This window comes from Sitophilus oryzae, unplaced genomic scaffold (assembly GCF_002938485.1).
Source record: "Sitophilus oryzae breed Bouriz unplaced genomic scaffold, Soryzae_2.0 scaffold_1297_pilon_pilon, whole genome shotgun sequence".
NCBI lineage: Eukaryota > Metazoa > Arthropoda > Insecta > Coleoptera > Curculionidae > Sitophilus > Sitophilus oryzae.
This window is the reverse complement of record NW_022145945.1, coordinates 10,402,092-10,416,618: the sequence shown is the minus strand read 5'-3', so window position 1 is coordinate 10,416,618 and position 14,527 is coordinate 10,402,092.

Sequence of the window (14,527 nt, the reverse complement as noted above, 5' to 3'; positions counted from 1 at the left end):
TATGTTTAGTTATTTTGATTTTGCCAGGCGGATTCTGATTATCCGAAAGAGCATGATAATTATTTTTGCCAGGCGGATTCTGATTATCCGAAGGAGCATGATAATTATTTTATTTGAGTTATTTTGATTTTGCCAGGCGGATTCTGATTATCCGAAAGAGCATGAGAGTTATTTTGATTTTGTCAGGCGGATTCTGATTATCCGAAAGAGCGTGATAATTGTTTTTGCCAGGCGGATTCTGATTATCTGAAGGAGCATAATAATTATTTTACTTGAGCTATTGTATTGTGTATTTGATTTATTTGAGTTATGATAATTATGAGCATATAATCATGAAAAAAAAAAGCGAACACTTTTAAAGAGGGTATTTCGAGAGCGAAATACAGGTCAGTTTGGCCGTGTTAGCGGCGTTTAATAAATTATTGCATTCTAAACAAATTTTTATCAAGAAGGTTCGTTGTCAAGAGCGGGAACCGGTGGGAAAATGAGATCGGTTGCCCCGGGCAGAGCTCAGTCTTGCCTTGACTACGGTGTCGCCTTAAGTATTTGATACAACTTTTTATCATATATTAATACCCTAGAAGTCTCGTCTCGCACCAAAATCCGACTTGTCGATGGGGCGAATAGACGCGCGGCGTTGCCTTGTTTTGTGTGTACTTTCTTGAATAGTTTTAAATTTCATCTATTGCTATAATCAGTTTTTCCGCTCTCAGCACTCCGCACTCCGCCAGTTTACTATGTATATTATCTTATATGTATATAATTCCAGTGTTACAGTTTTAAATACCGTACTCCTCCGAAACGGCTTGACTGATTTTGATGAAATTTTATACTAAGGGCTGGCAAAGGTTAGTCTTGGGTCGAGATTTCAGTATGTAAGAAGAGTACAATGCGTTTATAAAAAGACGGTCCCACACGATGTGGCGAACACCTTCAAACGTTGCACGCACGGCATTCGCCACATCGTGTGGGAGCGCAGAAATCCATGTGTCGAACGTTCGAAGCAAGTTCGGGCTCTTGTCGGTAAATTTTACGCGAGTCAAAAGACCTTCCAATGTTCGAAGTAATGTTCGATGCGCTCCTACACGAGAGTCTTCACGTGCGTGATATTTTACTAGGGGTCAGTAGCGGCCTCGCTTTTAATGCTAAAACGTGGTCTCCTCAGGCTGAAAATTTTTCATGATTTGTTCTTTGCCAGAAATATGTGAGTACATACATAGGTATATAGAAAGATTAATTATTGGTTTTCTTTGTGTTAATAAATGTCTGACAGAATTTTTGGTTATTACCTATATTACTTTAGTGAAAACACTTAAATTTCCTTTTATTCATTCACTTTTTCTATTCATCAAAATTTTCTTCTTATATTATATATGTGAATAAGTTTTTACTTTTTACTAAAATTACTTTTAAAATTTTCCGTTTTTAGTTAAAATGGAGTGGAATAATCAAATGATAATGAAATTTATTTCGAATTACGAGAAATATCCAATTATATGGAATCCCAGGCATTCCGAGCATAAAAACCGGAATGCCTCAAATGATGCTTGGCGTGAAATTTCTCAGGAAATGAGTATAGCCTTGTCAGTAGCGAACGAGTTGAAGAAAAAGAAAGAATCTGTAATGCCAACGTACAGAACGTTGAGGAGGAAAGTTATAGATTCTTATACAACCGGATCTGGGAGTGCAGATATATACAAACCATCTTGGTTTGCTTATGATGCTATAGACAGATTCATAAGAGTAACAAGAAATAAAATCCTGTTACATCTTCTTCTTTTGCTTCTGTTTAGCGCAACTTAACAGTTTAGCGCAACTTAAAACTATCATACCAGGGGCACTCCCAGCACTTAATATATTATCCATATCTGCCCAAGCCAAGAGTACGTACGACACTGAGTTTATTTCACAAATGTAGTGCCAGGTTTGCGTCCAACGTTGGAACGAACGCTCGAAGCATCGTGTTGGAGACATATTTGCCAATTGTAATATTGTCGAAAAATGTATCAAATGTTGGTTCGAACGTTCGTTCGAACGTTGGGCGCATCGTGTAGGACTGTCTTAAGAGACGTGGAAGGGGATATAGCAGATTTGTCGCAGTTGACCGGTCGACCCAATCAATACCTCTGTCAGTACTTAAAGTTCTAGGGAAAGGTGTACATCATGCGTTCAGCTTCACGATTTAATTGCGTCTCGTGATACTTAATTTGTTTATTTATTAACGAGTCGTTGTAATTTTCCCTATAGCTTGAATTTTTTAAGTGCAAGCTAGAAACACTTGCGTTTTTGGTAAAAATAAGTGGAATTGAGTGGGTGTTCGATAGTGGTCGCGCTATTAGAACTCTGAATTCAAAAATCGATATCTCAAAATCTGTTAGAAATAATTAATTGTAGTTTTTTCAAAAACTTTCTTAATATTTCTGCTGTACTTTCTTTGTAGACAGTATGTGAAAATCTTTATCAATAAAAAAATTATACGATTGCTGAAAATTGCTATGCTCTAAAAGTAAAAGGATGGATTGTTTACAATTCTGAATGGACCAAACCTTATCGAATTTTTCTTATGTAAACATATTGTAAAATATCCGATCTTGAAAATAAAAAAAAAGTTTCAATATCTAAAGTGGTTCTTGAGTTATGGCCTGTTATGTGTTAAAAAGTTGAGTTTTTAAATTATCGCGATTACTGACGTTTTCTCGTTATAAAAAAATGACACCCTAACGATATCCTTATAATTCCATTTCAGATGCTCAGAAACATGTCTAATGATTTTATCTAGTTGTCTCTTGAAAAAAAGTCTTTTAAAAATAAGCGGTTTGCGATCGTGATTTTACTTTACTTGATAGGGAAAGGCGTATCGGCAACGCCGCAACAGCACACCGTCGCGCGTCGCGTCGGTCGGTCGCATTTCTCTCACTCCGACTTAATAAGATCCCTATGCGATTTACTTCCACACATGTAAATGCCGACCCAAAAGTAACAGTTGCCAGCACGGTATAATATATTCGATTTATTTCCAGTTGTCTTGACACACTTCGGTTTGCCTAGACCTAATTCGATACTTAAAAGCGCCTGAAAACTACTCGTTAGGAGAGCGAGAGGGGATATTTTTGGCGTTTTTTGTTGCCTCGTTCAATTTTGTTTTGTGCTGTTTTCAAAACGTGGCGGTATCTGTACCCGAGGCAAAGGATTTTTTTTCATAAATCTCAGTGAAATAAGTAAACCTAAACTTTTCTAAAATAGCTGTTGTTACGATATTTTGTTAATTACATCTCGTTTTATATATTCCACAGAATTAATATTTGAATACGAGTTTATTATATGTATAGTAGATATTTAGGAACAAAACTTTTCACTTAAACTGCGGAAATATAATTACAATATTTTTATGATTTAATTTTATGGTAATGAATTAGTATATAAAATTGTCTATGATATGTTTGTTTACGGCCTTAATTGATTGATACAAGAATAGTATTGCGGTATATTCAGTAGGTCTGAGAATAGGTTGTTATCTATTTTTTATACCCTTAAGTATTAAGGGTAGCCCAGGTAGCCCACCCCATTTTTTTTATTTATTGAAAAAAAAATTATTTTTTTTATTTGGCATTAAAAACCCTAAATTTTCAGCGTTCTACAACCATCCCCTATTTTTTAATAGGGGTTGTTTTTTATTTTTTTGTTACCATCACCGAAACGGCTTGACCGATTTTGATAAAATTTTATATGTATATTCAGTACTTCTAAGAATAGGTGGTTATCTATTTTTTATACCCTTAAGTGATAAGGGTAGCCGAGAGGATAGCCCACCCTCATTTTTTTATTTTTTGAAAAGAAAAAAATGTTTTTATTTTTTTATTTGGCATTAAAAAATACAAAGAACCCTAAATTTTCACCGTTCTACCATCTTCCCCTATTTTTTAATAAGGGTTGTTTTTTATATTTTTGTTACTTCCTTATCTCCGAAACGGCTTGGCCGATTTTGATGGAATTTTGTATGTACATATATTGAGTAGGTCTGAAAATAGGTTGATATTTATTTTTATACCCTTAAATGATAAGGGTAGCACATCCCCAATTTTTTTTTATTTTAAAAAATACAAAAAACCCAAAATTTTCACCGTTCTACCATCATCCCCTATTTTTTAATAGGGGTTGTTTTTTTTAATTTTTTGTTACCATTTCCGAAACGGCTATTTATTTATTTATCAACGGGATAAACAGCCCAATAAAGTAACAATAACAAAAATATGACAAAAATAGTAATAATATGACAAGAATAAAAATATATCAAAAATAAACTATGCCTATAAGTACAAAACAAGAATTAAAAGATATAATATATAAATGAACAAAAACAATACTAACAATGGTAAAAATCATAAGCCCCAACCCTATCCCCAATATCACAAGTAAGCTTAAAGGCAGTTTTTGAGTTCACTTTTAAATACTCTAGGCGATTGAAAACAGTCAAGATGGGATGCCAAATCATTTGCTAGTCTAGCTGATCTAGTGAGGAATGAGTTCTGGCCGTAGTTAGTGCGATGGGAGTTTAATTGAAAGGAATGGTTTAGTCTAGTCGTACACAAAGGGACATGAAGCCCAATTTTACATTTTAAATTAGGGGCATGAGAATTGGAATGTAGCACATTGTAAAACATAGAAACATCCCTATGCATGCGGCGAATTTGGAGGGATGTCATTCGAAGAGAGCTTTCCAGGTCTGAATAGTTAACGCTTTCACTCACACCATGTTGTTCCCTGAAGGACACATACGTCAGAAATTTGTGCTGAACTTTTTCGATGGCACGTATATGGACGTGATAAGAGGAGCAGTAGTCCAAATGCGGCCTCAGCAAGGAGCAGAATAATAGCTTTAAGGATGAAATGTTCGTAGTCCCTTGCACAACACTTGATAAAGCCAAGCATTTGTAGTGATCTGGAGACTACTAACGATATATGTGGGGTGAAAGATAAATGGCCATCTAGGAGCACACCCAAATATTTGATTTCAGAGGCCAACAGCAATGGAGCGCCCTTGATGTCATAATCATGATGGATGGGATTTCTACCCCGGCTGAAAATCATGAGTTGGCATTTGTTAATATTCAATTCCATTCCGTTGAGATCGCACCATTGGGATAGGCGGTCCAGGTCAGTCTGTAGATTATCACAATCTTGGGCTTGTTTTATTTTTAAGTAGAATTTTAGGTTGTCCGCAAAAAGCAAGAAAGATGAAAAGATAAAACAGGACGCAATATCATTTACGTAAATATTAAAGAGCAAGGGACCCAGGTGGGAGCCCTGTGGGACGTGATAACCTGATGTTACACTAATTTCAGAAGACTGAAAACTCTGGAAGCGTACAATCTGTGTTCTATCAGTAAGGTATGACACCAGCCATCCCAGAAGCACGCCCTGAATCGCAATGACAGACAGTTTTTTTATTAAAATTTCATGGTTCACCCTATCGAACGCCTTGGAAAAATCGGTGTATATAGCATGAACGTGAGCTCCGTCCTCAAATGATCCCAAGAGGAAATCTGTGAATGTTAGCAAGTTAAGTTCAGTTGAGCGGTGTGGAAGAAATTCAAATTGTTGGTCGATAAGACAACCATATGAACTAGCTGCCAGATAATCACAGACCAGGCTCTCAAACACTTTAGGAATGCAACTCAACACACTAAATAGGCCTATAGTTGCTGACTGGTGAGGCTTCGCCCGATTTAAGTATGGGGGTGATAAAGCTGGATTTCCAATAGGATGGGGATGCTCCTGTTTTTAAGGATTGATTAAAAATAATATGGAGTGGCGTAGAAAATAGAAAACTGCAATGTTAAGCATATATGGTAGAATGCCATCTAGACCGATTTTGATAAAATTTTATATGTATATTTAGTAGGTCTGGGAATAGGTTGTTATCTATTTTTTATACCCCTAAGTGATAAGAGTTGCCCACCCCAACTTTTTTTATGGTATACTAATTTTGTGGTATATATATTCTGCGCAGGCGTTTCTTATATTACATAATTTCTTAGTGGTAAATTAGGTTACGTAAGGAACGTCTGCACAAAATGCATACTTCTAAAACCAATTTTAATAAATTTTTGTACAAATTTTCATCCCTTATTTTTTAGAGGATGCATGTCCAAAATTCGCTTCTGGTACTCACTTTCATCACTTAAAGGACCTCTGTACAAAATTGCATAATCCTAGTCCTAGAACGGATTTCACATAAAAATTATACAAATTTTTACCCCTTGTTTTACCCCCTTAAGGAACGAATTCCAAAAATCGCTCTAATTATTAAATTACGCTACATACGGAACCTCTGTGCAAATTTTCATATTCCTTCAACAGAATTGTTTCAGAACGTTCATCCCTCATTTCACACCCTTAGAAGGCGAATTTCCAAAAAGTCCTACTTAGTGCTAAATTACGTTGCATAAGGAACGTCTGTGCAGAATTTCATACTTCTAAAACCGATTGTAACAAATTTTTATCCCTTATTTCTAGGGGATGAATGTCAAAAATTAGCTTCTAGGTACTCACTTTCGTCACTTAACTTCCCCTATGAGATGCAAGACCTTGTCGTTGGTGGGGAAGCTCCTGGTCAGGTGCTGAGGTGAATCACCTCTAGCACTTTGGCTTGGTCTAAGAAGCATCTCACTCATTGTCTTGTCTCTGGCTGTAGTGTCGTGGCCAGGGAATTGCACCAAGACATTTAACCAGGCACCTTCTACTGTCTGTGGTCAAGTCTCGCGGGTAGAGGGTGTGGGGGAGTCTTGGCTTAACCGCCCGGACCAAGAGGAGACAACCTCACGAAAAAACCTAAATCCTACGATGGTGGGACCAGGTCAAAGGAATGCGTGGCTAGATAGAGACTAGCCTCTACTGGTCTGAACCTTGGGGCACCAGGGGGCACCCCATTGTATTTACCTCTTACTTCTACATGCGGGGCTCTGTAGAAGTGGACTGACTAACCCTAGCTACTCGGTGCTACACTATGAGATCAAACAATCATAAAAACACCACCGGTGAAGCTGTGGGAAAACCCCCTAGTAACACTGGGAACATTATGAACGAAAGTTCCAAGGGACCAATCCCAAAGGGAGAGGCGGCTGACACTTGTGCGAGGCCAGCCTCCACAAGTGGTACACAAGCTACCACCTCTTCTAGTAAGGGTCGGGAGTCCACCTCTAGACCCAACAAGCGACACCAGCTACCGTTCCGTTTACCCGGCTTGGGTCAACCAGGCGGGTTAGACGATCCGCTGAGAGTAGGTCTTAGCGGAGCACAAGCACGGAGATACTTCCGACTGCTCCACGAAGGACTTGCTCCGGAGGAAGCAAAAGCCAAAACTCCTTGAAAAAGGAACCAAGAAACAACCTGGTGCATCTCCACCAAAGGGCAAGACAGGGAGCGAAAACCTCTCCCCTTTGCTCCGACAAGGAGAGAAAAAAGCCAGGATGGAAAGCTGTCCCACACCGAGAGGCAAGCAGGGATGTATCACTAGCTATGCCGCTATTAGTACGCCGTAGCGAGCGGATTGCGACACAACGATCCACAAAGTGTGGGTCAGCTGCGCTTTGCGGGGATACAGTTTAGGGTGGGCATGATCCTCATAGATTGTGCATCTGAAAAATCGGCGGATTGGTTGATGGAAACGGCACCTAAGCTTAAAAATTGGCAGGGGCCGGGACTGGTTGCAATGAGGGGAGAAAACATCCCTAAAGGGACAACCATCACGGTCTTTCTGCCAAGAAGCAAGGGGAAAGACACCACCTACCTGCTAGACCTTATCCAAGCTCAGAACAAGAATGTGAGTACATCGAGCTGGCGAGTCCTCAACTCGAAGGAGGAGGGCCATGGTCAGGTCCTCACAATAGGAATTGACCTCAAATCCAAGGAGGCAATAGAGAAAGAGGGATATAACCTCTATTATAGATTCGGGACGGTACCGGTATCAGGTCCAAGAAAAGAACAAGCTAAAGAGGGGGAGAAAATGGAGACAAATACTCCAGCCTCCATCTCACAAGTACCTCAGCCGGAGACAAGCTCCTCGACTGTGAAGGACACGGATGGCGAAACTCCAACCGTGAAAGGGTGTATATCCTCGGAGGAGGTTGATGACCACTCCTTGGAGGAGGAACATCTGTTGTCAGGGGGGGATAGGAAATACCGTGTCCTCCCTACAACAGGGGGATCCTTACCTACCCCAGAAACCTGATGCATGGGATATCCCAAATAAACCTGCACCATGCAAAAGGGTCTTCCGCCACAATCACAAGACTCTTTGAGAAAAACCAATATGTAATGGTACTAGCCCAGGAACCCTGGGTGTACCAGGGACAAATTAAAGGGTTGTCTGGAAAAAATTCCAGTGTAATATATGACAACATTAACTACACATGTGTTTCAGAATTTACAACCCGAGATCTTGTTCCAATCATGGTTCAACTTAATATCGAGGATTGTAGCAAAAATATCGTGATTGCCTCTGCATACTTTCCGGGTGATGGGCAGACACCGCCTCCGGAAGTAGAGGAGCTCGCGCGATTCTGCAGCCAACGGCGACTACCTCTGCTATTAGGATGTGACTCCAATACGCACAATCAGGTATGGGGAAGCACTAATACTAACACTAGAGGTGAATGTTTACTAGAATTCCTCTTAGCATACAATCTTGAAGTTCTCAATATAGGGAACACCCCCACGTTTGTGACAAAAACGCGGGCGGAAGTATTAGATTTAACAATCGGGAGTGCTAGTGTAACTAGTTACGTGAAAGATTGGAGGGTCTCAACGGAACCTTCCCTATCAGATCACAGAATCAACGAGTTCAAATTAGGAGGAATCATACTCCAAACTGAAATTCGAAGGGGAATCCAAGAAAAACCGATTGGGAACTATACCACACCAATCTCGTAGACAACCTGGACCAAATAGATGCAGGTAGGGCTAGGAACCACCTGTATTTAGAATGGTACGCAAAGGAAGTCAGTGAAGGATATGGAAGACTCCATCCGTAACTTGGAATGGGTGTCCTCCAACGGTCTAAGACACTCGAAAAAGTTCCTTAGTACTTGTGACCGAGAAAAATCATTGTGACCGAGAAAAATCAAAGGTTTTCCTTGATTTAAGTAAAAACAATCTTCGGATTGTCACGGGGTTTCTAACAGGACACTGTCTCCTCAACGAACACCTCAGTAGGCTGAAACTGAGAAACAATGGTGAATGCAGATTTTGTGGGGAAAATGGGGAAACGCCAGAAGTTATCACTGAGTGCGCCGAGACGACGACCATTCGTGCCATGAACCTTGGTACGTCTGATGTCGAGGATGGAGAGCTGGCCTCTATGGAGCCGTCTCAGATACTGGCTTTTTTTAAAGCCCTGAGACTGTATAATGAGTTATAATTCGTTATAACTCAAGAAAGGGGAACACACAATAGATCTATAAGGTCGCGGTGATTAACTCCCCTCCTAAACATTCTACATTCTACATTCTACATTCGTCACTTAAGGAAACTCTGTACAAAATTTCATACTCCTAGTACACTACATTTTTTTGTACACAGTTTTACCCCCAGTTTCACAACCCTTAGGATATAAATTTCCAAAAATCGCTTATCAATGTTCAAATGCGCCACCTTTGTTCAAAAGTTCATACTCCTAGTACATATTTTTTTTTGTATAATTACACTCCTTTATCTAATTACACCCCCTTATGGGTCAAATTTTAAAAAATTACTTAGATGATGAGCACTATATCTTAGAGAACAAATTATTATTCTCCCGTATTTACTCCAGTTTCCTAAAACTAGTTAATTTTTTATTGGAATAGAAGTAATTTATATTAGCAGATACAAAAAAATTAAAAATCTAAAATTTTATTTTCATAGCTATGTTTTTATAGCCTTAGGATGTGTACTAAAGAATACGAAATATATAATCAATACATATTTGTTTAAATATCGAGAAATAAAATACATTTTGGCAACAACGTACGAAATATCACCGCGCGTAGTGCTCAAAATTTAAAATATAAGCATTTTCAGGCTTCGATTATGTTCAAAAGCGTCACCGTGTGACAAATCACTAAAACTTCCACATGAGCATTCTTAAAATTATAATATTCTTTGAATTCTTTGGTATCGCGTTCTTGAACAGTTCAGGAGCTGCACAACTGCGTGAATGGGGGACAGTATATATAGGCAGTGTTGCCATTCTGTTCCCCTATAAGTAACAGTTAACGATCTGTATACTCAACATTTTAATTTTTGTCAATAATGACATGTATTGACTATTTCCTTTCTAAATAGCTTGAAAACGGTTGTTTGTAGCAATTTTTATTGAGAGACATTTTTTAAAATGTATATTTTTCACTCGACAGTTTTATACAGGGACGGCCGAAAAGTTATTACTCCTCAAAACAGTTAAAACATATGTTTAGGTTAGTAAACATAGTTAAAATATAAGGTTTATATTGAGGTGTCTAGCAGATAGCACGTCGTTATTTTGCTCCTGATAAATGTATTTTTTTTTCGGGAGTTTTAATGAATAGAAGATCGTGATTTTTTATAGAGTGATGAAATTTGTGATTTGCAATCCGGATGTATAATTATTAACATTTTAAACTGGAGGTATCGTCCTAAAATTGAAATAAACACTTAAACAATAGTGCATAAAAAACAGTGGTCCATAAATTCCTTTCCTGCTTTACCGCAGTCGAGTCGATCGGCATGCGGTATCTCGTATTGTGGAATGTACAAAGTAAACAAATAAAATAACAATAAACAAAAATGACGGACACAGACACGTGCGTGAAATGTAAACAAAAGTGTATAGAAGAATATTATAAGTGCGATTCATGTTTACTTCGGATTCACAAGAAGTGCGCTAACATCACACCATCGGAAGTGAAATGCATGCCTCAGCAAAAGCGAGTCTTGCTATTAATATGCAATGATTGCAAGGTTTTTTTGGCCAGGATGCCTATGATGATAAAGTTAATGTAAGAGATGAAGAAGGATTTAGAAATAATTAAATCTGAAATAAAATCGTCGTCAAAGATCGAATCATATGCAACAGCTTTGAAAAGTAACCAAAACAACAAGGACATCAAAACAAATTTGCCAACTATTGTCATCAAGCCAAAGGTAGCACAAAATTCAACAAAAAGCAAGCAGGAAATTCAAGAGTCAATAAATCCAGCAACGTTAAATATAGGAATTAGGAATCTGAAAGAAGCCAAACAGGGAAATATAATAGTCAAATGTGATACAAAACAGGATATGGAAATATTTAAAGAGGAAGCTGAAAGAAGACTTAAAGAAAAATATGAAATAGAACTACCAAAGAAAAATTCCCCAAAAATAAAAATAGCTGGTTATTCTGGAGACGAATCTATGGAGAATTTAGAAGTAAAAATTCGAAGACAAAATAAATGGATTGGAGCACTTGACCATTTAAGAATAACTTATATTAGAATGCCAAAAAACAAACAGACCTCTACAGTATATGCAGAGTGCTCGGGAGAGTTGCTGAGCAAGATGCTAAGATATGGAAATCTATACGTAGATTGGGAACGATTGCCAGTTACAATCACACAGCCCTTGAGCCGGAATGCCCATCCCCGAAATACCACATAAGTCTTTTGAGAAACAAAACTGATTATGACTAGTTAATGGCATTTAATACACAAGACGATATATTGGAACAAATTAATGAAGAAAATGAGGTACAAGGAGAAATGGTGGACATGAAAAGGTAATAAAAATAACAAAGAATATGTATTAACTATAATTCATTTTAATATCAGAAGTTTAAATAAAAATATAGATAATCTAATTTTATTTTTAGAAACATATAATTTGCATCATATAGATATAATTGTACTTACTGAAACTTTTCAAATTGATTACACAAAAAAATACAATATTGCAGAGTATCATAAATTTTATAATGAGGCTACATATAATAAAAACGATGGGGTTGTTATGTTGGTAAAGAAAAATTTAAACGTTGATTTCTCTTTCACTCAGTTGACGAACTCGAAGGCAACACTTAGTAGAATAAATTTTGATATAAATAAAACAACTTACGGTTTAACAGCAATATATAAGCCCCCACCCATTCCAAAGGTTGACTTTGTGAGTGACATCTACACTTATTTAGAAAACTTAACTCGTTCTAATGTTGAAATTTTTGTAGGAGATATCAATATAAACATCATGGAAAAAACAGATAACCATGTTTTAAATTATCTTACAATGATGAATGCACTTGGTTTTCAGTCTTATATTAACTCAGTAACAAGACCTGAATCAAAAACTTGTCTGGATCATTTATTTATAAATAATAAAGTAAAATCTAATAAATTAAACTTTAAATCATATATCTTAGAAGAAGTTATAACAGATCACAGCCCAATTATGCTTACAGTTGATCAAAAAAATAAACATATAAAAAAAACTCAAGAAAATAAAACAAAATTTAAATTAAATATTTCTAAATTTAAAACACTTTTAAAGAATGTTGATTGGTCTATTGTTATTAATGAAAATAACTGCGAAAGGGCAACAAAAATTTTCTTAGATACTTACCAAAAATTAACTTTAAGCGCCACAGAAACTTATACCGTTAAATATCATAAAAAATAAAAAAATGGATTAGCAACGGCATAATTACGTCAATAAAAACTAGAGATAGAATGAAGAAAAAATTAAGTAAAAATCCCAGCACCCAATTAGAAAGGGAATATAAGTAATACAGGAACGCTTTGAACAGACTTATAAATAAGCAAAAAAATCTATATTACGAAAAACAAGTTGAAAACAATAAAAATGACATGAAAAATCTATATAAAATAATTAAGGATGCCACTTATGAAAATAATAATAACAGTAACAACTTTTCTGATATAAAAAATAAGGATGGTCAAAGCTTTATTAGCTTATTAGAAGCTGCCAATTTCTGCAATGATTACTTTATAAACATTGGGATAGAAATGGAAAAAGCGATTCCTTTACAGCAATTTTTAGAGCAACAAACTAACCAGCCTATAACAAATTCTATCTATTTAACTCCCATAACAAAAAATGAACTAATAAATCATATCTCAACTTTAAAAAACAATACCGCTCCCGGCTATGATGGTATAAAAGCTGATATTATAAAACAGACACATCTTGAAATTATTGACCCATTGTTACATATAATTAATTTAATAATAACAAATGGAAAAATACCGTCTGAATTTAAAACCTCTATAGTAACTTCCATCCACAAAGCCGGCCCCAAAAAATTTATAAACAATTACCGTCCTGTTAGCTTCATCAGTAGCTTTATGAAAATCTTGGAAAAGAGTATAAAGGTAAGACTCATTAGCTTTCTAAAGATAAATAATATATTATCAGAAAACCAGTTTGGATTTCTTGAGGGTTTATCAACTGTAGATGCAATGCACAGGTTGGTAACCGAAGTTGTTACACAGTTATAACTCCAACCAAACCAAACTCAAATAAAAAATGTCTGACAGTCTTTTTAGACCTTGCCAAGGCGTTCGACACTGTTCATCATGGTAGGCTCTTAACAATATTGGAGGGTTACGGAATAAGAGGAATAACCTTGCATCTGTTTGAGAGTTACTTATCGGACCGTTTGCAAATGGTGAGGTTAAATAATCAAACCTTAAGCGACCAACAAAAAATTAAAATTGGAATTCCACAAGGAACCGTGTTAGGACCAATACTTTTTGTACTATATATAAACCTTTATTAAACTGTCTATCAATGGTCTAACTATATCTTACGCAGATGACACAGCCCTGGTTGTTTTCAGGAGATAGCTGGGAAGATGTAAAACTAAAACAATAGATTGTTTGACAAAAGTAAAAAATATGGCTTCAAAATTACAAATTAACATTGAATTTAGAAAAACCAAATACATAGCGTTCTCGCTCACAAGGGCAAACAGGTCACAATATAGCACCATTGCAATTGCCGATTATTCTATTAAAGAAACTCCATCAATAAAATATCTTGGAATTGTGATTGATACATTTTTGAAGTGGCAACCTCATATTGATTACATATCCAGGAAAATTCGTAAATTAGTTCATAAATTTTACCTTTTGAGAGACTTTCTAAATAAAAACATCCTAATTATGATTTATAAAGCTCTTGTGGAATCAATAATAAGGTATGGTATTTTGGTATGGGGTGGGCTTTATGAAAGCAGCTTATATAAATTAAATATAATACAAAAATATATTTTAAAAATAATTTATAGAAAAAATAGACTTTTTCCTACACACTTGCTATTTGATAGGGAAACTGTTAATGTTAGAACAATTTACATTTTCACAGTTTGTTCTTATATACATTCTCGAGCTGATTTAAAACCTCTAATCGACCATTCTTATGAAACCAGAACTCGACAAACTAAACAAATCAGATTACAAATGAGTACCAATAACCTTAATTTAAGGTATGTTACTTATTTCGGGCCTAAACTATATAATTT